General features: G+C 30.1%; 1 long non-coding RNA gene across 1 annotated transcript; it reads right to left on the reverse strand.

Moving 5' to 3' along the window:
• Positions 1-21,731: 21,731 nt before the first annotated feature.
• Positions 21,732-22,999, reverse strand: LOC136235294 (uncharacterized). Its single transcript, XR_010691749.1, has 3 exons — positions 22,566-22,999; positions 22,248-22,315; positions 21,732-21,842 (listed from the first exon to the last, which is right to left on the reverse strand). It is a non-coding gene; the product is annotated as an uncharacterized lncRNA (long non-coding RNA).
• Between the last annotated feature and the right edge of the window lie 4,977 nt (positions 23,000-27,976).

Genomic DNA, 27,976 nt, shown 5'->3' on the forward strand with positions numbered 1-27,976 from the left:
GTATCTGGTGGTAACTGGATTTCACATCGGTGAATGACAAAGCTTCAAATCCCGCAGTCCCATCTACCAATATATCAATGTTAGGTAGCGGATACATATCCTTCGGACAGGCTTTATTCAAATCTTTGAAGTCTACACACATTCTGTAGGTTCCATTTGGCTTTTTAACCAGCACTACATTAGCTAGCCATTCTGGATAAGTAACCTCTCGGATTGCATCTGATTTCAGCAAATCCGCCACTGCTTTTTCAATCGCCTTCTGCCGCTCTGGAGCGTGTCCCCTCTTTTTCTGCCGCACCGGGGTTGCACTTTTATCCACATTCAATCGATGTGTTGCTATTTCTGGACTTATCCCCTTCAGTACTTCATCTGGAGCGGCGAATGCCGACTCGCATTGGATCAACACTTCAGTAATGGCCTTCTTCATTTCTTCTGGAAGTCCTGCCGCTATTCTTACCTTCTTGTCATTTGAAATGGAAAATAGCTCTGTTTCTCCTAACGCCTCAGCCGGCAACTTCTCGTCAACTTTATCTTCTTCGTCTGGCTTTGTTTCAAGTGACAATGTATAAGCTTGTTGAGATATAAGCTGATCACCCTCAACAATGACTCGCCCTTGGTGTGTTGGCAGATGCAATGTCAAATGCTTCATTGAAATGAGCGACTCCGTTTCCGATAGGAACGGACGCCCCAGAATTATATTATAGGCCAACTGAAGATCAACAATTGCGAATTCCAGATCACCTCTCCACTTTAGGTTCTTATCACCCATTTCTGTTTCCAGCACAACCTGTCCATTTGTTTGAGATGATTGACCTCCAAAACCAGTTACATCCATGAAAGTACGTTCTACTCGCTCGTCATGAATTCCCAACTGGTTGAACGCAGTTTGAGTAATAACATTGCAAGAACTGCCCGTGTCTATAAGGACTCGCCTGATGTCCCATCCTTCAATGGCCACCGTGATCACCAACGCATCCGCATGCGGCTCCGTGATTCGCACAAATAGATAATTGAGGGCATCCCCCCTACTTGTGTTGCTTTTTCGCTGTTCACGGCGAGATTTTTTTGTTGGGGGCTCATAGATTCCGCCAGCTATTACATTAATCACCCCATTTTTCTGCTTCTTCTCTGGTCTTGCTTCTGTTTCATGTGGGACTATTGTTTTGTCATCAGTCGCTTCTTTTCTAACAAATTGACTTAGCTTGCCTCTCTCGATCAACTTTTCGATCTCCTTTTTCAATTCGTAGCAATCATTCGTGTCATGGCCATTCAACCTGTGGAATCTACAGTATTTATTAGGATACCGCCCCAAACTGGTTCGAACTTTCGCCTCGGGAAATTGGACATCTTTCTTTAGGGGGTTCTTTTCAATCCAAAGTAACACTTCATGGCGAGTCGTGTTCAATGGTGTTTGATGTCCCCCTTGAAAGGAGTGTTCACCTTTTCGGACAAAATTACCCTTGGATTGGGTTTGATTTTGATGGCGCCGATTGTCTGAAGTGGATCTAGCCGCATCTCTCTCTCGCCTGGTTTGAGCTCTATGCTCCCTGTTAACATCATCCACCTCCATGAATTCCTTTGCTATTTTCATTAGTTCAGCCACAGTACGTGGCTTATTGCGAATGATTTCCTCCCGCATGCTCCAGTCTGTGGTTCCATCTGCCATTATGTTGCGAATGCTCACGATATCTGGATTCTGCAACCGCACCAGGATATCATTAAATTCCACGACAAATTCCCTCAGCGAAGTGTAATTTCTCTGTTTGATCTCTTTTAGCTGTCTGTCCGTCACGTCCGCTGCTTTACAACCCACAAACTTTGCACAGAAATCACGACTGTACTGAGTCCAGTTGTGAATAGATTCGGTGGGTAGAGATCGGAACCAATCGGATGCTGCTCCACCCAAAGTGGTCGAGAACAATCGACAAATTATGCTTTCGCTTGCTCCTGCAACATCCATTAACTCTCTATAGTTCCTGACATGCGCCTCAGGGTCAGAATTTGGATCTCCATAATATTTAGGTATCGCCGGTGCTTTTATTCTGTGATCTGGAATAAATTCCCGCAACGATGGGGCAAAAGGCGAATCACTCTGCACTACTGCTCTCGCCCTAGGGGTGTACCCCATTCGCTCCATCATGTTTCACAGTTGATCTTCCAATTCAGCATTGGGTTCCCGCCGAACTTCTTCCATCCGCTGCTGGTGAATTCTGGGTGATATCCACCTACCATACTGTGTTGACACTTGTTCTCATTGTGGGTCTAACCGTTGTCCAGTTATAGGATCAAAATTCCAAGTGTGCTCCCGCCCAGACATATTCGCTCCAGATGTCACCAACTCTGAATGTCTGTGAACAAAGGGCTCCGTTTGTTGTAGCGGAAAAATTCCTTGCATTCCTGACATCGGTTGGGATGCTTGCCAGGTCGGATGGATCGTCATATTAGGATCTTGGTGCGAGTAGTCGCCTGGATTTCCATATGGTGTCATGCGACTACTCTGACCCACCCGATTTGTCTCTCGAGACAACTGCGAAAGCGTAGATATGGCAGGAATAGTTGATGGTTGTGTCGAGGTGACAACGGGTTCTTGAGGGGCAGCCGTTACGGCGGTATTGTGATCAGCGACTGCAGTTAATAAACTAATCATTCGATCTCCCACCGCTTGGCTCATATTCGCAGCCAAGACCTGTCCTGCCATTTGTACGAACTCACTATTCGACATCTCCATCTCAGTTTGCACTTGGACCTCCAATAATGGACTCAACTGTCCTGAAGGATTCGACGAGCTGGGTATCACAGGCTGTGTACTCGTAGGCTGCGAACTCACAGTCCGTGGACCTCTTGAGTTCATATTAGTTGATCTGGTTGTAACTCCGGTTGTACGTGATGGTTCTGACATGTTCTTGGTGTACCTTTAACCAGATATTGGTAAAAAAAGGTCCACGTTCACTGCACCAATTGATAACTTGCCGAATTTGATTGGATGATCCTCGTTGTAATTACCTGCAAAACAAAACCGGAGACAGGATCTCCGGGAAAACTCTCCGACGATCAAGTCAGTTTTATATGGAATTTAGTAGATCGATAATCGTATAGAGGATTAAAAAATGCGAAGCTGCCTCTCTCCTAGCTTCCTTATCTCTTTTATAAGCACCTCCAGGTAACCGCCTTCGGCGGTTACTCCTCCTGTGCCACGTCCCCCACGTGGTCATATACGTGGTCCTTTATAACCGTTTCTCTGAGTGGGTGGTTTAGTGTCTTATTAGGATTTCGGGCGGTTAGCCCTTTCCTTTATTAGGAGCCCATTCAACTTGAACCGTGGGCTTAAGTTATCGTGGGTTGGGCCCGTGTTTTGGATTCGGTCCAGTTGGCTTCGTGAATCATCAGTTTCCAATCTGCTTTTCAGACTTATCCATATAATATGAATTATATTTGAAGATGAAATGATAAATGATTGATAAACTTTGATAGCCAATGTTATACTTTAAATGATTTCCATCGATTCAAGCTTATTTATACTACTACTAAAAATTCTTTTCAAATTTCTTGCATACAATAATAAATGCAAGGTCGATTTTATGCCATTAATGTGACAGTATAATAAATGCATGATAAGTTAAAAATTTGAAACGAAAGAATACTGGAAGACGTCTTTTAATTATTTTCTGTCTTTATATGATGCATCTGTCTGAATTATTGAATATAGATTCATTATGGATATCGTGTAATCATATCTTCTAGTTAAATTATTATTACTATATTACTTGTTTAAGTTATTACTAGTATATTCAATAATGGAGAATGGGAGATGACTGATGTAACTGGTCATCCTCAATTATTTTACCACTTTTATACGTAAAGAGTTGCAGCCTTTTTTTGATATTCCTTTCATTGATGATGGAAAACTGAAGAGTCTCCAACTGCATTGACATTTACATATAAATAACTGAAATGAAACTCTTTTCTGTGTTATGTATTCTAAAAAAAAAAACTATTAAACTACTTGTGGAGAATCCACAAATTAGGCGAGACATATATACCTTCAAGAGAAGAAAAAATGTTTGAAGAACTAATGTCTAAACTTCCTGGGCTGCAATAGTTACTCATTTGTATAATTGTACCCCAGGGAGCTTTGACATCAGTTGAGCAAACATTTATGTATCGGTTGATTTCATCAGGGAGCTTTGACATCAGTTGATTTCATCTTTTCTTTTCTTTTAATTTGCTTATTTTCTTATTTGGGTGATTGATTATTTATTCATTTGGGTTTTGTTTCGGGTTATTGATTATTTATTCATTTGGGTTTTGTTTATCTGGTCGAAAGGGGTGCCGACGTATTCTGGATGTCTTCTTCCACTTTGATTCCATGTTAGCATTTAAACATGTTTTCTTTTAATTTGCTTATGTTCTTATTTGGGTGATTGATTATTTATTCATTTGGGTTTTGTTTCGGGTTATTGATTATTTATTCATTTGGGTTTTGTTTATCTGGTCGAAAGGGGTGCCGACGTATTCTGGATGTCTTCTACCACTTTGATTCCATGTTAGCAGTTGAACATGCTACTTCAATTCCCCTCATAACCAAGGTTCCCATTTTAGGTATTTTTATGTACAACACAATAATCTCAAATAATTTGTTGTTAATCTTAGTAGTAATAGCCCCTTGTCCAGTTGGTAAAACAAATTTCCCTTGAAATAAATGATCATGTGTTCGAGTCACCTTATTTTGGCAAGTATTATTTTAATTCGAACAAGTATGTATTTATTATTATTATTATTATTGAAACCTTAATTATAGTTGAATCAATATATGAGAAGACGTCTTCCTATGTCCGTAAATATGCACGTTTGATATGAATGAGTTCCGAATTGCATTTAATGTATTTGTGAAGTCAATGCATTCGAAAATAGAGCTATTAATTACTACTAAACTAATTGATTAACAAACCAATAATATAACAAAATCTAACTAATTTACTACTATTATTATTAGTTTAGGCTAAGGTTACGTGAGGTAAAAAAATAATAATTATTAAATAAATTATTGATTAAATATGACAACCATATTGTCATGTTCCCCTTGAATCTTATGGTCATGTGTTCGATTCCCATTTTCAGCAAATTTCTTTGTTTATTGATTTTGATTAAATTTGGACAACCATATTGTCAAAGTTGTATGCAACTTTTTTAATATAAGATACTCTGAAATAATAATATTAGTAATAATAATAAAAAAAGGAACCTTAATTGTAATTGAATTAATGTAATATATTTAGAAGGCAATAAAACCTTTTTTTATATAGAAGGCAATACGACCTTAATTGCACATGAAATAAAGAAAATATTATTAAAACAAAAGGAATTAAAAAGTCGACTTAGATAAATCGGTGTAAGCATAAACAAAAATAGCTCATTGTCCTGATGGTATAGTGACTCCCCTTGAATCTTAAGGTCATGTGTTCGATTCTCCTTTTCAGCAAATTTTATAAATTTTTATTTTAATTAAATTTGAACAACCATAATGTATGCAACTTTTTCCATATGCCGAAATAATAAATATTAATAGAAAAAAAAAGATTTGAACATTAATTGCAATTGAAACAATCTAATATATTTGTGTGTGTACGTATGAAGGTTTTCCTTGTTATATACCGCGCTATTTTTTATAACAGTCATTAATCGTAGATCTGTTGGTATAACATGTCCTCATGAATCCTTAGGTCACTGTTTCGAGTCCCCTTGTTGGCAATTTTTTTCTCAAAAGTTCACTTATATTATTTTACTCTTTAGTATAAGACGTCTTCCTTTATGAATTAATGAACACGTTTCATATGGGTGCGTTCTGATTTGCATTTAATGTATTTGTGAAATTAATGCATTCGAAATTTGAGGTAAGGGAGCAATTCATTAATAGTAACACCAATTGATTAACAAACCAAGCTAAGAAAACCTAAATAAAATACTACTACTATAATATTTTTAGATTTATTTTTTTAACTTCGAATATGAGGAGGGGACAATACACATTTGATTATTTTTTACATTCACAATGATTAAATTCCAATTAAATTTTTTTTATAAATAATGATACAAAAAAATGTTTGATAAATGTAGAATATAGAATACAATCGTTCAATTAACGAGCTGAGAAACCCTAGGGACTTTTGTATGGAGATCATGAGTATTACTTAATTATTCAAACAAAGATACGTTAAGTACGACGGTGTTAGGTTACGATAAGGTTTCATGACCTCAAAATTTTAAAAAAATATATATTATTCGATAAATGATTGATAAAATAAATATAGAACACAATCGTCTGAATAACGAGCTGAGAAGCCCTAGGGACTTTTGTATGGATATCATGATTATTACTTAATTATTCACACAAAGATACGTTAAGTACGACGGTGTTAGGTTACGATAAGGTTTCATGACCTCAAAATTAAAATATATATATATATATATATATATATTATTAGATAAATGACTGATAAAATAAATATAGAACACAATCGTCCGAAAAACGAGCTGAGAAACCCTAGGGACTTTTGTATGGATATCGTGATTATTACTTAATTAGTCAGACCAAGATATGTCAAGCCCGATGGTTTTAGGTTACGATAAGGTTTCGTGACCTCAAAATAAAAATAAAAATATTATTAGATGAATATAGAACATAATCGTTTAATTAACGAGCTGAGAAACCCTAGGGATTTTTTATGGAGCTAGTGATTATTACTTAATTATTACTTGATTATTACGATAAGGTTTCATGACTTCAAATAAAAGTTAAAAAAGCTATATTATTATATGGATATAGAACACAATCGTTCGAATAATGAGCTGAGAAACCCTAGGGACTTTTGTATGTATATCGTGATTATTACTTAATTATTCAAACAAAGATACGTTAAGTACGACGGTGTTAGGTTACGATAAGGTTTCATGACCTCGATATTAAAAAAAATATTATTAGATAAATGATTGATAAAATAAATATAGAACACAATCGTTCGAATAACGATCTGAGAAACCCTAGGGAGTTTTGTATGGATATCGTGATTATTACTTAATTAGTCAGACCAAGATTTGTCAAGCCCGATGGTGTTAGGTTACGATAAGGTTTCGTGACCTCAAAATTAAAATAAAAATATTATTAGATGAATATAGAACATAATCGTTTAATTAACGAGCTGAGAAACCCTAGGGAGTTTTTTTATGGAGCTAGTGGTTATTACTTGATTATTACGATAAGGTTTCATGACTTCAAATAAAAGTTAAAAAAAGCTATATTATTATATGGATATCGTGATTATTACTTAATTATTCACGTTATGGTACGTTATTTAAGCCTACGCAAGGCAATAAAACCTTTTTTTTATATAGAAGGCAATAAGACCTTAATTGCACATGAAATAAAGAAAATATTATTAAAACAAAAGGAATTAAAAGTCGCCTTAGATAAATCGGTGTAAGCATAAACAGAAATAGCTCATTGTCCTGATGGTATAGTGACTCCCTTTGAATCTTAATGTCACGTGTTCGATTCCCCTTTTCAGCAAATTTTATAAATTTTTATTTTAATTAAATTTGAACAACCATAATGTCAAAATGTATGCAACTTTTTCCATATGCCGAAATAATAAATATTAATAGAAAAAAAAAGATTTGAACATTAATTGCAATTGAAACAATCTAATATATTTGTGAGTGTACGTATGAAGGTTTTCCTTGTTATATACCGCGCTATTTATGAATGTCATTAATGTGGCGTTAAAATAAATGAATTGCTAATTTAATATGGTAAGCGTTCGTCAATTAGAAGACGCCTTCATATGTGTTTTAGTTTTCCAGTTATAAATGTAAATGCGATCCGTGTTGCATTAAATGTATTTCTGAAATCCAAGCAGTATATTTTTATATATAATGTGAATTCGAAATTGAGGTAAGGGAGCAATTATTCACACCAATTAATTTATATTTATAAGTTAAATAAAAACCCTTATGATTTATAAATTGTTATTATAATTATTATGTTAAATAAAATATTATTAAACAAAAGGATTGAGAAAATAATTACAGAACATAATCATTCAAATAACGAGCTGAGAAACCATAATGACTTTTGTAAGTAGATCATGATTATTAATTAATTACGTTAGACGGTTTTAGGTTACGATAAGGTTTCGTGACCTCAAAATTAAAATAAAAATATTATTAGATGAATATAGAACATAATCGTTCGAATAACGATCTGAGAAACCCTAGGGAGTTTTGTATGGATATCGTGATTATTACTTAATTAGTCAGACCAAGATATGTCAAGCCCGATGGTGTTAGGTTACGATAAGGTTTCATGACCTCAAAATAAAAATAAAAATATTATTAGATGAATATAGAACATAATCGTTTAATTAACGAGCTGAGAAACCATAGGGAGTTTTTTATGGAGCTAGTGATTATTACTTAATTATTACTTGATTATTACGATAAGGTTTCATGACTTCAAATAAAAGTTAAAAAAACTATATTATTATATGGATATAGAACACAATCGTTCGAATAATGAGCTGAGAAACCCTAGGGACTTTTGTATGTAGATCGTGATTATTACTTAATTATTCAAACAAAGATACGTTAAGTACGACGGTGTTAGGTTACGATAAGGTTTCATGACCTCGATATTAAAAAAAATATATTATTAGATAAATGATTGATAAAATAAATATATAACACAATCGTTCGAATAACGATCTGAGAAACCCTAGGGAGTTTTGTATGGATATCGTGATTATTACTTAATTAGTCAGACCAAGATATGTCAAGCCCGATGGTGTTAGGTTACGAAAAGGTTTCATGACCTCAAAATAAAAATAAAAATATTGTTAGATGAATATAGAACATAATCGTTTAATTAACGAGCTGAGAAACCCTATGGAGTTTTTTTATGGAGCTAGTGATTATTACTTAATTATTACTTGATTATTACGATAAGGTTTCATGACTTCAAATAAAAGTTAAAAAAAACTATATTATTATATGGATATAGAACACAATCGTTCGAATAATGAGCTGAGAAACCCTAGGGACTTTTGTATGTAGATCATGATTATTACTTAATTATTCAAACAAAGATACGTTAAGTACGATGGTGTTAGGTTACGATAAGGTTGCATGACCTCGATATTAAAAAAAAATATATAATTAGATAAATGATTGATAAAATAAATATAGAACACAATCGTTCGAATAACGATCTGAGAAATCCTAGGGAGTTTTGTATGGATATCGTGATTATTACTTAATTAGTCAGACCAAGATATGTCAAGCCCGATGGTGTTAGGTTACGATAAGGTTTCATGACCTCAAAATTAAAATAAAAATATTGTTAGATGAATATAGAACATAATCGTTTAATTAACGAGCTGAGAAACCCTAGGGAGTTTTTTTATGGAGCTAGTGATTATTACTTAATTATTACTTGATTATTACGATAAGGTTTCATGACTTCAAATAAAAGTTAAAAAAGCTATATTATTATATGGATATAGAACACAATCGTTCGAATAATGAGCTCAGAAACCATAGGGACTTTTGTATGTATATCGTGATTATTACTTAATTATTGAAACAAAGATACGTTAAGTACGACGGTGTTAGGTTACGATAAGGTTTCATGACCACAAAATTTTAAAATATATATATATTATTAGATAAATGATTGATAAAATAAATATAGAACACAATCGTCTGAATAACGAGCTGAGAAACCCTAGGGACTTTTGTATGGATATCGTGATTATTACTTAATTAGTCAGACCAAGATTTGTCAAGCCCGATGGTGTTAGGTTACGATAAGGTTTCGTGACCTTAAAATAAAAATAAAAATATTATTAGATGAATATAGAACATAATCGTTTAATTAACGAGCTGAGAAACCCTAGGGAGTTTTTTATGGAGCTAGTGATTATTACTTAATTATTACTTGATTATTACGATAAGGTTTCATGACTTCAAATAAAAGTTAAAAAAGCTATATTATTATATGGATATAGAACACAATCGTTCGAATAATGAGCTGAGAAACCCTAGGGACTTTTGTATGTATATCGTGATTATTACTTAATTATTCAAACAAAGATACGTTAAGTACGACGGTGTTAGGTTACGATAAGGTTTCATGACCTCAAAATTTTAAAAAATATATATATTATTAGATAAATGATTGATAAAATAAATATAGAACACAATCGTCCGAATAACGAGCTGAGAAACCCTAGGGACTTTTGTATGGATATCGTGATTATTACTTAATTAGTCAGACCAAGATTTGTCAAGCCCGATGGTGTTAGGTTACGATAAGGTTTCGTGACCTCAAAATTAAAATAAAAATATTATTAGATGAATATAGAACATAATCGTTTAATTAACGAGCTGAGAAACCCTAGGGAGCTTTTTATGGAGCTAGTGATTATTACTTAATTATTACTTGATTGTTACGATAAGGTTTCATGACTTCAAATAAAAGTTAAAAAAAACTATATTATATGGATATCGTGATTATTACTTAATTATTCACGTTATGGTACGTTATTTAACCCTACGCAAGGCAATAAAACCTTTTTTTAATATAGAAGGCAATAAGACCTTAATTGCACATGAAATAAAGAAAATATTATTAAAACAAAAGGAATTAAAAAGTCGTCTTAGATAAATCGGTGTAAGCATAAACAGAAATAGCTCATTGTCCTGATGGTATAGTGACTCCCCTTGAATCTTAAGGTCATGTGTTTGATTCCCTTTTTCAGCAAATTTTATAAATTTTTATTTTAATTAAATTTGAACAACCATAATGTCAAAATGTATGCAACTTTTTCCATATGCCGAAATAATAAATATTAATAGAAAAAAAAAGATTTGAACATTAATTGCAATTGAAACAATCTAATATATTTGTGAGTGTACGTATGAAGGTTTTCCTTGTTATATACCGTGCTATTTATGAATGTCATTAATGTGGCGTTAAAATAAATGAATTGCTAATTTAATATGGTAAGCGTTCGCCAATTAGAAGACGCCTTCATATGTGTTTTAGTTTTCCAGTTATAAATGTAAATGCGATCCATGTTGCATTAAATGTATTTCTGAAATCCAAGCAGTATATTTTTATATATAATGTGAATTCGAAATTGAGGTAAGGGAGCAATTATTCACACCAATTAATTTATATTTATAAGTTAAAAAAAACCCTTATGATTTATAAATTGTTATTATAATTATTATGTTAAATAAAATATTATTAAACAAAAGGATTGAGAAAATAATTACAGAACATAATCATTCAAATAACGAGCTGAGAAACCATAATGACTTTTGTAAGTAGATCATGATTATTAATTAATTACGTTAGACGGTTTTAGGTTACGATAAGGTTTCGTGACCTCAAAATTAAAATAAAAATATTATTAGATGAATATAGAACATAATCGTTCGAATAACGATCTGAGAAACCCTAGGGAGTTTTGTATGGATATCGTGATTATTACTTAATTAGTCAGACCAAGATATGTCAAGCCCGATGGTGTTAGGTTACGATAAGGTTTCATGACCTCAAAATAAAAATAAAAATATTATTAGATGAATATAGAACATAATCGTTTAATTAACGAGCTGAGAAACCATAGGGAGTTTTTTATGGAGCTAGTGATTATTACTTAATTATTACTTGATTATTACGATAAGGTTTCATGACTTCAAATAAAAGTTAAAAAAACTATATTATTATATGGATATAGAACACAATCGTTCGAATAATGAGCTGAGAAACCCTAGGGACTTTTGTATGTAGATCGTGATTATTACTTAATTATTCAAACAAAGATACGTTAAGTACGACGGTGTTAGGTTACGATAAGGTTTCATGACCTCGATATTAAAAAAAATATTATTAGATAAATGATTGATAAAATAAATATAGAACACAATCGTTCGAATAACGATCTGAGAAACCCTAGGGAGTTTTGTATGGATATCGTGATTATTACTTAATTAGTCAGACCAAGATATGTCAAGCCCGATGGTGTTAGGTTACGATAAGGTTTCATGACCTCAAAATAAAAATAAAAATATTGTTAGATGAATATAGAACATAATCGTTTAATTAACGAGCTAAGAAACCCTAGGGAGTTTTTTATGGAGCTAGTGATTATTACTTAATTATTACTTGATTATTACGATAAGGTTTCATGACTTCAAATAAAAGTTAAAAAAGCTATATTATTATATGGATATAGAACACAATCGTTCGAATAATGAGCTGAGAAACCCTAGGGACTTTTGTATGTATATCGTGATTATTACTTAATTATTCAAACAAAGATACGATAAGTACGACGGTGTTAGGTTACGATAAGGTTTCATGACCTCAAAATTTTAAAAAATATATATATAATTAGATAAATGATTGATAAAATAAATATAGAACACAATCGTTCGAATAACGATCTGAGAAATCCTAGGGAGTTTTGTATGGATATCGTGATTATTACTTAATTAGTCAGACCAAGATATGTCAAGCCCGATGGTGTTAGGTTACGATAAGGTTTCATGACCTCAAAATTAAAATAAAAATATTGTTAGATGAATATAGAACATAATCGTTTAATTAACGAGCTGAGAAACCCTAGGGAGTTTTTTTATGGAGCTAGTGATTATTACTTAATTATTACTTGATTATTACGATAAGGTTTCATGACTTCAAATAAAAGTTAAAAAAGCTATATTATTATATGGATATAGAACACAATCGTTCGAATAATGAGCTCAGAAACCATAGGGACTTTTGTATGTATATCGTGATTATTACTTAATTATTGAAACAAAGATACGTTAAGTACGACGGTGTTAGGTTACGATAAGGTTTCATGACCACAAAATTTTAAAATATATATATATTATTAGATAAATGATTGATAAAATAAATATAGAACACAATCGTCTGAATAACGAGCTGAGAAACCCTAGGGACTTTTGTATGGATATCGTGATTATTACTTAATTAGTCAGACCAAGATTTGTCAAGCCCGATGGTGTTAGGTTACGATAAGGTTTCGTGACCTTAAAATAAAAATAAAAATATTATTAGATGAATATAGAACATAATCGTTTAATTAACGAGCTGAGAAACCCTAGGGAGTTTTTTATGGAGCTAGTGATTATTACTTAATTATTACTTGATTATTACGATAAGGTTTCATGACTTCAAATAAAAGTTAAAAAAGCTATATTATTATATGGATATAGAACACAATCGTTCGAATAATGAGCTGAGAAACCCTAGGGACTTTTGTATGTATATCGTGATTATTACTTAATTATTCAAACAAAGATACGTTAAGTACGACGGTGTTAGGTTACGATAAGGTTTCATGACCTCAAAATTTTAAAAAATATATATATTATTAGATAAATGATTGATAAAATAAATATAGAACACAATCGTCCGAATAACGAGCTGAGAAACCCTAGGGACTTTTGTATGGATATCGTGATTATTACTTAATTAGTCAGACCAAGATTTGTCAAGCCCGATGGTGTTAGGTTACGATAAGGTTTCGTGACCTCAAAATTAAAATAAAAATATTATTAGATGAATATAGAACATAATCGTTTAATTAACGAGCTGAGAAACCCTAGGGAGCTTTTTATGGAGCTAGTGATTATTACTTAATTATTACTTGATTGTTACGATAAGGTTTCATGACTTCAAATAAAAGTTAAAAAAAACTATATTATATGGATATCGTGATTATTACTTAATTATTCACGTTATGGTACGTTATTTAACCCTACGCAAGGCAATAAAACCTTTTTTTAATATAGAAGGCAATAAGACCTTAATTGCACATGAAATAAAGAAAATATTATTAAAACAAAAGGAATTAAAAAGTCGTCTTAGATAAATCGGTGTAAGCATAAACAGAAATAGCTCATTGTCCTGATGGTATAGTGACTCCCCTTGAATCTTAAGGTCATGTGTTTGATTCCCTTTTTCAGCAAATTTTATAAATTTTTATTTTAATTAAATTTGAACAACCATAATGTCAAAATGTATGCAACTTTTTCCATATGCCGAAATAATAAATATTAATAGAAAAAAAAAGATTTGAACATTAATTGCAATTGAAACAATCTAATATATTTGTGAGTGTACGTATGAAGGTTTTCCTTGTTATATACCGTGCTATTTATGAATGTCATTAATGTGGCGTTAAAATAAATGAATTGCTAATTTAATATGGTAAGCGTTCGCCAATTAGAAGACGCCTTCATATGTGTTTTAGTTTTCCAGTTATAAATGTAAATGCGATCCATGTTGCATTAAATGTATTTCTGAAATCCAAGCAGTATATTTTTATATATAATGTGAATTCGAAATTGAGGTAAGGGAGCAATTATTCACACCAATTAATTTATATTTATAAGTTAAAAAAAACCCTTATGATTTATAAATTGTTATTATAATTATTATGTTAAATAAAATATTATTAAACAAAAGGATTGAGAAAATAATTACAGAACATAATCATTCAAATAACGAGCTGAGAAACCATAATGACTTTTGTAAGTAGATCATGATTATTAATTAATTACGTTAGACGGTTTTAGGTTACGATAAGGTTTCGTGACCTCAAAATTAAAATAAAAATATTATTAGATGAATATAGAACATAATCGTTCGAATAACGATCTGAGAAACCCTAGGGAGTTTTGTATGGATATCGTGATTATTACTTAATTAGTCAGACCAAGATATGTCAAGCCCGATGGTGTTAGGTTACGATAAGGTTTCATGACCTCAAAATAAAAATAAAAATATTATTAGATGAATATAGAACATAATCGTTTAATTAACGAGCTGAGAAACCATAGGGAGTTTTTTATGGAGCTAGTGATTATTACTTAATTATTACTTGATTATTACGATAAGGTTTCATGACTTCAAATAAAAGTTAAAAAAACTATATTATTATATGGATATAGAACACAATCGTTCGAATAATGAGCTGAGAAACCCTAGGGACTTTTGTATGTAGATCGTGATTATTACTTAATTATTCAAACAAAGATACGTTAAGTACGACGGTGTTAGGTTACGATAAGGTTTCATGACCTCGATATTAAAAAAAATATTATTAGATAAATGATTGATAAAATAAATATAGAACACAATCGTTCGAATAACGATCTGAGAAACCCTAGGGAGTTTTGTATGGATATCGTGATTATTACTTAATTAGTCAGACCAAGATATGTCAAGCCCGATGGTGTTAGGTTACGATAAGGTTTCATGACCTCAAAATAAAAATAAAAATATTGTTAGATGAATATAGAACATAATCGTTTAATTAACGAGCTAAGAAACCCTAGGGAGTTTTTTATGGAGCTAGTGATTATTACTTAATTATTACTTGATTATTACGATAAGGTTTCATGACTTCAAATAAAAGTTAAAAAAGCTATATTATTATATGGATATAGAACACAATCGTTCGAATAATGAGCTGAGAAACCCTAGGGACTTTTGTATGTATATCGTGATTATTACTTAATTATTCAAACAAAGATACGATAAGTACGACGGTGTTAGGTTACGATAAGGTTTCATGACCTCAAAATTTTAAAAAATATATATATTATTAGATAAATGATTGATAAAATAAATATAGAACACAATCGTCCGAATAATGAGCTGAGAAACCCTAGGGACTTTTGTATGGATATCGTGATTATTACTTAATTAGTCAGATCAAGATTTGTCAAGCCCGATGGTGTTAGGTTACGATAAGGTTTCGTGACCTTAAAATTAAAATAAAAATATTATTAGATGAATATAGAACATAATCGTTTAATTAACGAGCTGAGAAACCCTAGGGAGTTTTTTTATGGAGCTAGTGATTATTACTTAATTATTACTTGATTGTTACGATAAGGTTTCATGACTTCAAATAAAAGTTAAAAAAGCTATATTATTATATGGATATAGAACACAATCGTTCGAATAATGAGCTGAGAAACCCTAGAGACTTTTGTATGTATATCGTGATTATTACTTAATTATTCAAACAAAGATACGTTAAGTACGACGGTGTTAGGTTACGATAAGGTTTCATGACCTCAAAATTTTAAAATATATATATATTATTAGATAAATGATTGATAAAATAAATATAGAACACAATCGTCTGAATAACGAGCTGAGAAACCCTAGGGACTTTTGTATGGATATCGTGATTATTACTTAATTAGTCAGACCAAGATTTGTCAAGCCCGATGGTGTTAGGTTACGATAAGGTTTCGTGACCTTAAAATAAAAATAAAAATATTATTAGATGAATATAGAACATAATCGTTTAATTAACGAGCTGAGAAACCCTAGGGAGTTTTTTATGGAGCTAGTGATTATTACTTAATTATTACTTGATTATTACGATAAGGTTTCATGACTTCAAATAAAAGTTAAAAAAGCTATATTATTATATGGATATAGAACACAATCGTTCGAATAATGAGCTGAGAAACCCTAGGGACTTTTGTATGTATATCGTGATTATTACTTAATTATTCAAACAAAGATACGTTAAGTACGACGGTGTTAGGTTACGATAAGGTTTCATGACCTCAAAATTTTAAAAAATATATATATTATTAGATAAATGATTGATAAAATAAATATAGAACACAATCGTCCGAATAACGAGCTGAGAAACCCTAGGGACTTTTGTATGGATATCGTGATTATTACTTAATTAGTCAGACCAAGATTTGTCAAGCCCGATGGTGTTAGGTTACGATAAGGTTTCGTGACCTCAAAATTAAAATAAAAATATTATTAGATGAATATAGAACATAATCGTTTAATTAACGAGCTGAGAAACCCTAGGGAGCTTTTTATGGAGCTAGTGATTATTACTTAATTATTACTTGATTGTTACGATAAGGTTTCATGACTTCAAATAAAAGTTAAAAAAAACTATATTATATGGATATCGTGATTATTACTTAATTATTCACGTTATGGTACGTTATTTAACCCTACGCAAGGCAATAAAACCTTTTTTTAATATAGAAGGCAATAAGACCTTAATTGCACATGAAATAAAGAAAATATTATTAAAACAAAAGGAATTAAAAAGTCGTCTTAGATAAATCGGTGTAAGCATAAACAGAAATAGCTCATTGTCCTGATGGTATAGTGACTCCCCTTGAATCTTAAGGTCATGTGTTTGATTCCCTTTTTCAGCAAATTTTATAAATTTTTATTTTAATTAAATTTGAACAACCATAATGTCAAAATGTATGCAACTTTTTCCATATGCCGAAATAATAAATATTAATAGAAAAAAAAAGATTTGAACATTAATTGCAATCGAAACAATCTAATATATTTGTGAGTGTACGTATGAAGGTTTTCCTTGTTATATACCGTGCTATTTATGAATGTCATTAATGTGGCGTTAAAATAAATGAATTGCTAATTTAATATGGTAAGCGTTCGCCAATTAGAAGACGCCTTCATATGTGTTTTAGTTTTCCAGTTATAAATGTAAATGCGATCCATGTTGCATTAAATGTATTTCTGAAATCCAAGCAGTATATTTTTATATATAATGTGAATTCGAAATTGAGGTAAGGGAGCAATTATTCACACCAATTAATTTATATTTATAAGTTAAAAAAAACCCTTATGATTTATAAATTGTTATTATAATTATTATGTTAAATAAAATATTATTAAACAAAAGGATTGAGAAAATAATTACAGAACATAATCATTCAAATAACGAGCTGAGAAACCATAATGACTTTTGTAAGTAGATCATGATTATTAATTAATTACGTTAGACGGTTTTAGGTTACGATAAGGTTTCGTGACCTCAAAATTAAAATAAAAATATTATTAGATGAATATAGAACATAATCGTTCGAATAACGATCTGAGAAACCCTAGGGAGTTTTGTATGGATATCGTGATTATTACTTAATTAGTCAGACCAAGATATGTCAAGCCCGATGGTGTTAGGTTACGATAAGGTTTCATGACCTCAAAATAAAAATAAAAATATTATTAGATGAATATAGAACATAATCGTTTAATTAACGAGCTGAGAAACCATAGGGAGTTTTTTATGGAGCTAGTGATTATTACTTAATTATTACTTGATTATTACGATAAGGTTTCATGACTTCAAATAAAAGTTAAAAAAACTATATTATTATATGGATATAGAACACAATCGTTCGAATAATGAGCTGAGAAACCCTAGGGACTTTTGTATGTAGATCGTGATTATTACTTAATTATTCAAACAAAGATACGTTAAGTACGACGGTGTTAGGTTACGATAAGGTTTCATGACCTCGATATTAAAAAAAATATTATTAGATAAATGATTGATAAAATAAATATAGAACACAATCGTTCGAATAACGATCTGAGAAACCCTAGGGAGTTTTGTATGGATATCGTGATTATTACTTAATTAGTCAGACCAAGATATGTCAAGCCCGATGGTGTTAGGTTACGATAAGGTTTCATGACCTCAAAATAAAAATAAAAATATTGTTAGATGAATATAGAACATAATCGTTTAATTAACGAGCTAAGAAACCCTAGGGAGTTTTTTATGGAGCTAGTGATTATTACTTAATTATTACTTGATTATTACGATAAGGTTTCATGACTTCAAATAAAAGTTAAAAAAGCTATATTATTATATGGATATAGAACACAATCGTTCGAATAATGAGCTGAGAAACCCTAGGGACTTTTGTATGTATATCGTGATTATTACTTAATTATTCAAACAAAGATACGATAAGTACGACGGTGTTAGGTTACGATAAGGTTTCATGACCTCAAAATTTTAAAAAATATATATATTATTAGATAAATGATTGATAAAATAAATATAGAACACAATCGTCCGAATAATGAGCTGAGAAACCCTAGGGACTTTTGTATGGATATCGTGATTATTACTTAATTAGTCAGATCAAGATTTGTCAAGCCCGATGGTGTTAGGTTACGATAAGGTTTCGTGACCTTAAAATTAAAATAAAAATATTATTAGATGAATATAGAACATAATCGTTTAATTAACGAGCTGAGAAACCCTAGGGAGTTTTTTTATGGAGCTAGTGATTATTACTTAATTATTACTTGATTGTTACGATAAGGTTTCATGACTTCAAATAAAAGTTAAAAAAGCTATATTATTATATGGATATAGAACACAATCGTTCGAATAATGAGCTGAGAAACCCTAGAGACTTTTGTATGTATATCGTGATTATTACTTAATTATTCAAACAAAGATACGTTAAGTACGACGGTGTTAGGTTACGATAAGGTTTCATGACCTCAAAATTTTAAAAAATATATATATTATTAGATAAATGATTGATAAAATAAATATAGAACACAATCGTCCGAATAACGAGCTGAGAAACCCTAGGGACTTTTGTATGGATATCGTGATTATTACTTAATTAGTCAGACCAAGATTTGTCAAGTCCGATGGTGTTAGGTTACGATAAGGTTTCGTGACCTCAAAATAAAAATAAAAATATTATTAGATGAATATAGAACATAATCGTTTAATTAACGAGCTGAGAAACCCTAGGGAGTTTTTTATGGAGCTAGTGATTATTACTTAATTATTACTTGATTATTACGATAAGGTTTCATGACTTCAAATAAAAGTTAAAAAAAACTATATTATTATATGGATATAGTGATTATTACTTAATTATTCACGTTATGATACGTTATTTAAGCCTAGTCAATAAAACCTTTTTTTAATATAGAAGGCAATAAGACCTTAATTGCACATGAAATAAAAAAAATATTATTAAAACAAAAGGAATTAAAAAGTCGTCTTAGATAAATCGGTGTAAGCATAAACAGAAATAACTCATTGTCCTGATGGTATAGTGACTCCCCTTGATTCTTAAGGTCATGTGTTCGATTCCCCTTTTCAGCAAATTTTATAAATTTTTATTTTAATTAGATTTGAACAATCATAATGTCAAAACTAGTTTTTGGCCCGTGCGATGCACGGATTCATTTTAATATATAAATATTAATAAAAATATAATGTAATAATTACAATTAATGACATAAAGGTACTATATAAATTAAATATTATTATTTTATTTTCACATTTACTTTAAATAATCTTTTTATAGATAAATATAATAATAGAATTAAAATTAATATATTATATATTATATTATGTTTTTTATCAGTAAAAAATGAGGAAGTGACACCTCAGTTCCATCGTTACTGTTTTATATAATATATAGATATGTAGCGAATTAGAGAATTAGAGAGATTTTATGGATTAATTTAAATTCTATAGAACTCTTAGATATAGTACGGATAAAATAATTTTTTTAATAGATAAATATAATAATAGAATTAAAATTAATATATTATATATTATATTATATTTTTTATCAGTAAAAAAGGACGAAGTGACACCTCAGTTCCATCGTTACTGTTTTATATTATATATAGATAGATTTTGTATTCTACTATTAATTATGTATATGTACTCTATATATTTAATTTATTAAAACAATTAATATATATTTGATTTATTAAAATAATTAATATTATATGTTAAATTTTAAATAGTAGTGAAATACTATTTGCAAGTAAAACGGAAGCAATGTAAATATAATAAATATATGAAAACCATGTATATATATAACTCATTTAATTGAGACGATTTTAAGATAACTTTCTAAAATAATTATATATTTATTAACTATAATTTAAACATATGAAAGTAAAAGCAGAAAAAATCAAATTTAAATTTTTTCCAAAGATTAAATAGCAAACTATTAAATTATTAATATCTCAAGGACTCTTTTGAAAAAATATATCCAAATAACTCAAGAATGAATTAATTCAATATATCAAAACGTATTTATCACTGACTTTTTGAAAAACTGAAGAGTTATTTAAATTTATAATATACATATCTATAGTTAATTAAAATTTTAAAATAAATAAATGACAATTGATTAATTAATATATAAGTGATTAGTTAAAATAAACAATATTTAAAGTAATCTATTAGGGATTTGGTTTATCTCTTGATTACAATTAATTTGATTTTCTCTTCTTGCAAATATATATCTTTGCATTCAATTAATAAACAAATTGGATATAAATAAATTGATGAACTATTTTTTAGGCATATTTTTGCTAAATGTCATTTGGAACCCTTCATAAACACAATAAAAGTATATCAAAAGCCATAGAAACCTAACCAATTTCAATAAGGATACTAAATAAAGAATTTTAAACTGTGACAGGTTGAACGTTAAAAAAAAATCAAAGTATAGTTTTTGTTCAATTTATTATGGCTGCTAAAATACTATTGAACATTACGATTGGATACGAATTGGCTTTGAGAACTTTCTACTCATATTTGGGCCATCTATAACCATCATCCAGAAGATCAACTTTGTTGCCTATATTTGCGCCATATATAACCAAAAATTCCTTTCATAATTGCACATACTACTTTAATGTTTTTCAAAATTTTAAAAGTAATTCAATAGAACATCTTACTTGAAAATAAAGGGAAGTGAGAACACTAAAAGAAAAAAAAAACACGATGAACTCACTTTGAGTGAATCACTCTGAAATAAGACTTAAAATGAACAACTCTATTAATATGTCTTTGAAATATACTCTTGGATTTGTTTTAAATATTTTCTCTCAGCTCATGAACTCTACTTATCCCCCATCTCTTGAACTTCATCTGCAAAAAAAAAAAAAAAAAAAAAAATAGAAAATTAGATTATTTATCCATTCTGTTAAACTAATAACAAAAACAAATTATAAAGTGTAGTCGTAAAAATTAAAACTAATGCAACCAGTAAGTAAAAGAAATACTTAGATTAAATTCTAACTTCACCAATCATGAAAGCATTCAAGTGAATAATCTATAAGAATTAACGGTCCCTATCAATTAATAAATAGGAACTCAAAGAGACTGAAAAGTGAAATAGGGAGCAGCCTTTCAAAAGGTAGAATAGGAAAATAAAAAGAGATATTAAGAAATTCATATGAATTGCGACTCATCACGTAAAATAAATAAAACCAAATTAGTAATATACTTCTTGTGAAAGCTATATCTAAAACGCATAATGGATTTTAATCTAACCTGAAGAATGCTGGAATCCATTTCGAAACCTAAAATCCCAAATTAATTGAACCAACATTGATTCGATTCTGTAAAATCAGGAAAAAGAGACTATAAGAAAAAAAAAATTAGAGAGAGGTTTAGTGGCAGAATATTTAAACTCCTGAAAATGCTAAATAAAACACTAAAAAACTGCGAAAGATTGAATAATGGAATGAATTAAGCATGCCACCAGTTCAAAGGCTAAGCATAATATATCTAGTACTCCTAAAAACGGTAGTTCATTATAAAAGCAAGATCTATGCATACCAAAATAGAAAATCTGCTTAGTGAACTTACTTCAATCAGTTGGTCTGCACTCTAAACGAATTTCAGGATCATCACCATAGGAGAAAACATGGAGTCCGTTGGCCATAGCATTTAGCTAATCCATCTCACCTGCAAATCCAAACCCCAACATTCAAACTTTTAATCGCAGGAAACCCACCTCCATTAACCAAATAACCCAAAAATTTAAAACAATTGAATTATACATTAAACATTGATTTAGAAGATAAGAATGAGGTGGGTTAGAAGTGGCTTGAGGAGCAGACATGTGAGGGGTTGTTGTAGACATGTGGGGGTTGTTCCTGAACATAAAAACAGGAAAACAAACATAAAGCTGAAAAAACAACAATGGTGATTTGCTAATAGAAACCAACCACTTTGAACTTCTCACTGAAATAGAAAACAAAAAAGGACCAAAAAAAAGTGAATCTAAAACGAAAAAGAACAAAAACTGAATACAGAATAAAAAAGGAAGAAAGATGCATAACCTGCTTGCCGAGATAAATTTGATATTGAAAAGAATTTTATAGCATCATCATAAACAAATTAAAAGAGGAGTTAGAGTCTTAGTCGGAGAAGAAGTCTTCAGGGAAATATAAACTGTTGACAAAATTTGTAGATAATATTCACTTCATTAATCAAGATATTAAGAGATTAATAAGATCTCATATTATCACCAATATAAACTTATCTTCAAATTAAAATTCTACAATTCTAATAAAAATCAAATATTATGAATGATAAAATTAATAAACAGATACCCCGAAATTTCAGCTGGTTCAGTTTCGTATTGAACTCCATTTAATTAAAAGTTGGCACATGGTTTATCCATTAGCTTTGTCTAATAAATCAATGGAAGAAACGATTTTAATATCAGCATGGGCAGCACTTCCTTTATTAGCAAATTTAGTTAATTTGATTACCTCTCCATTACCCAAGAGAAGGATCCAGTTATTAGTTATCCGTAAATCTATATAGATATTAATGAGATCATGTAATTACTCTCATTAAATTGGAATTGTTTTTTTTTATTATTAATATTAGCAAAAATAGAAGAAAAAGATAAATGAAGAATATAATTTATACTAATCAACAAAAAAAAAAAAGGAGTTAACGTCAGCTTGATCCCTTGGAAGATGGTGGAAGTTTATTGGAACTATTTTTATTATTGTTAGCTTGATCTTTTGGAAGATGGTGGAAGTTTATTATTGGGATTGTTGGGATTCTATTTTTAGTATTTGAATTTTTATAACTGTAAGAAGTAGATTTTCGGCCAAATTTTTTTGAAAAAGAAAATAAAAAAATAAAAGATAAAAAGATAAATAAAAAATATTATTTTTAATCAGTAAAAATTGAGGAAACGACATCTCAGCTCCATCGTTACTGTTTTAATATATATATATGCAGAGAATTAGAGAGATTTTAGGGACTAATTTAAATTATGTAGAACTATTAGATATAGATATGCAGAGAATTAGAGAGATTTTAGGGATTAATTTAAATTCTGTAGAACTCTTAGATATAGTACGGATAAAATAATCTTTTTATAAATAAATATAATAATATAACTAAAGTTAATATATTATTATATTTTATATTATATTTTTTATCAGTAAAAAAGGAGGAAGTGACACCTCAGCTCCATCGTTACTGTTTTATATTATATATAGATGTATGCAACTTTTTCCATATGCCGAAATAATAAATATTAATAGAAAAAAAAAGATTTGAACATTAATTGCAATTGAAACAATCTCCATATATTTGTGAGTGTACGTATGAAGGTTTTCCTTGTTATATACCGCGCTATTTTTTACGATAGTCATTAATCGTAGATCTGTTGGTATAACACGTCCTCATGAATCCTTAGGTCACTGTTTCGAGTCCCCTTGTTGGAAATTTTTTTCTCCTAAGTTCACTTATATTATTTTACTCTTTAGTATAAGACGTCTTCCTTTATGAATTAATGAACACGTTTCATATGGATGCGTTCTGATTTGCATTTAATGTATTTGTGAAATTAATGCATTCGAATTTTGAAGTAAGGGAGCAATTAATTAATAGTAACACCAATTGATTAACAAACCAAGCTAAGAAAATCTAAATAAAATACTACTACTATAATTATGTTTTCCTCCAACTATGCTAGCTCTTTGACTTAATATTTTTTAGATTTATTTTTTTAACTTTGAATATGAGGAGGGGACAATATACATTTGATTATTTTTTACATTCACAGTGATTAAATTCCAATTAATTTTTTTTTATAAATCATGATACAAAAAATGTTTGATAAATGTAGGATATAGAACACAATCGTTCAATTAACGAGCTGAGAAATCCTAGGGACTTTTGTATTGAGATCATGATTATTACTTAATTATTCACACAAAGATACGTTAAGTACGACGGTGTTAGGTTACGATACGGTTTCATGACCTCAAAATTAAAATAAAATATATATTATTAGATAAATGATTGATAAAATAAATATAGAACACAATCGTCCGAATAACGAGCTGAGAAACCCTAGGGACTTTTGTATGGAGATCATGACTATTACTTAATTATTCACACAAATATACGTTAAGTACGACGGTGTTAGGTTACGATAAGGTTTCATGACCTCAAAATTAAAAAAAAAAATATATATTATCTTAAACTTAATTCCATTATTTTGTTGTAATTCTGTTTTAGATGTACTCGTGTATCTTATGTTATACTTCTTAAATGCAACCTAGACAATAATCGTTCCCAGTTCAGCTGTTAATACATACCAATTCTAAGCGTCAGATCACATGTTCGAGTCGCTTGTTTATCAAATCTTTTTTTTCCTAATATTATCTTTTAATTTGACCGAACATACTTTTATGAGTGCAGTTTTTTTATGTGGTGCCATAAATATAAATTCGAAGACGCCTTCTTATTGGTAAATGTGAAAATTTATAAAGATGTACTCCATTTATCATAATTGTGAAATTAACCACCAACTTTCAAATACTATTCGATTTTTTACCTAAATGTAACCAAGAAAAACGAAGAGTCACATTAAAAAAAGGCTGTAAATAACTCATATATAGGAAGTTGTGCATTTTTTTATTCAATCAATACTTTAGCAATTAAAACTTTCTTATTTTTAAAATAACAAGGAATCAAACCATATACAATACCAAAACATATAGATACATACCTATTCATCCACATAATCCATACATACCTATTTGTAAGAATTCGAAAATGGCTAATGACAAGAAATGGCAAAGTTCAGTTGAAAGGAGGGTGTCACCTTTGAGTAGGCGAATCAAAGCAACAGTTAACCGTAAAAGATGTGATTCTCAAATAGATGGAGTTACTAATGAAGCTGTAAACAACAAACTTCAGACAGAAGTTCCTAGAGTTGTGACATTTTCAGATTTTAATTTAAAACACAAAACATCTCCTAAAGAAATACCTTTATTGGAATACATCTTCTCAAATGCAAGTTCCAGGTATAATTTTAAAACTCTTTTTGCAATTTCTTTTTACATTAATCATTGGAGTTGTTATGGTTTTCTAAAAAAGGTTTAATTTCATCTAATACAACGAAATTATAGCTCAAACCGATATTTGTTTACTAAGTCGGTTTGATTTTCGTTTTCTCGGACCAAATGAAGAATTGGAAGTTGAGGTATTATTTGTAAATAAATATCTAAAATATTGCATACAAGATATGATGCTGATCTTTTTACATATTAACAGGTTGTTACAATGGTGTCATCAATATTAACAAAACATGCAAGGTCAACCTCAAAAAATGGTGGTAAAATAAACTGGTATCTACCAGCAAGAATTACGGTAGGCTTTTTTTATTATTATTTTTGTTGTGATACACTTACATGTCATTGTTGGTACCAACCTTTTATATTTCTCCAAACACAGAAAGAGCACTTGCCTCAACATAATCTACCATTGTCCAAATCTTGGGAACGTATGAGATATTTCGAGCGCTACACGGGTCTACTTGACGAGTGCAATGAAGTAAGCACCTACATAGATATAAGTTCAAATTTTGTATATAATTCTTATATAAATTCTAATGTAGAAGACGTCTATCAGATTTATATCCCTATTTTACATAAAAATCACTTCATTCTATCCCGGATTATGATTGACAAGGGAGTAGTAGAAGTTTGGGACTCGTTTGCTCGTCCCGACACACCAATATATCATAAGACGTTGATTGTTGGAATTGTAAGTTTTATTTGATTTTTAATACTACTTCAGTTCAAAAAACAATTATTATCTTCTTATGAAATAATGTATATTAATAAATGTAGTTACGCGCGTTAGACATGGGCTTCAAGGAACAACTAAAAAGCAAACCCGCAAATTACAACTTCGCTAGCTTTGCAATTGTCCGTGGAAGAAATATTCCTAGACAACCAAATAATTTCGACTGTGGAGTTTTTGTGATTTTATTTATGATCAAGCATTGTCAGGTTGATTCAAGTACTTTTCAGGTAATATTTATAATAGTCATTGAGAATTCATTTTTTTTTAAATACACTACACTTTATTAATTCTATTTTTCTTCCGTTTGTTTTGTAGTTCAACTCCAATAAAGAAAGATGTCGAATAGCTTGGTGGATTGCGAAGTCGGACTATAATAAGAGGAAAACCGAACTATTAGAAAAAGCACAATCGTTTATTTAAATTACAATTGTTATTGTGTTTTTTTGTAAGCTATTGTGCATGAATTACAACGTGTGAATTAATTGGTAGTATGTATAATTGGAATCGTTTTGATATATGTTTTTTTTTTACTATTTATTCTTAATGCATCACAAATTGCTGAGTCTTATTTCCCCACTACTTAAATAATTCAATTATGTTAAAATAAATACACTTATTTGAAAATAAAAAATATTTAACATAAACATTGTAACGACTCGCTCCGTTCTTTTTAATATGTTAATTAAATATTAGTGAGACTAATAACATTAATAATTTACCCACATCAATTTGTATGTCTTAATTTAGTTTATTTGCATAAATAGGAGGCAAATTAGAGAAACCGTTCTAAAAAGTCGTCTTTATATAAAAGCACAATTTAACATTTCAGATTCAGGGGGTTCGAAACCCCAACCTCTCTCTTGTAATTGAAACAACTCAAACCAACCCATCCAATTCAAATTATTGAAATCATTCTACATATACTAATATTAGAGGTGTTTTGGGGGGGTTACAATATGTAATTAATGTCGACACAACTGTCCATTAATAACGTTGGGGCTCGCGAAAATTTGAATTTAAAATAAACACAAACAGTAAATTGGATTACTGTAAACATTTTATCAACAAATTTCATTTCAAATACAATTGTGGAAAGGATATGGAGAGCTCAAAACAGCATGCTGATTGTGAAGACCGCAATGTCCAAAATA

Source organism: Euphorbia lathyris, chromosome 7 (assembly GCF_963576675.1).
Source record: "Euphorbia lathyris chromosome 7, ddEupLath1.1, whole genome shotgun sequence".
Taxonomy (NCBI): Eukaryota; Viridiplantae; Streptophyta; class Magnoliopsida; order Malpighiales; family Euphorbiaceae; genus Euphorbia; species Euphorbia lathyris.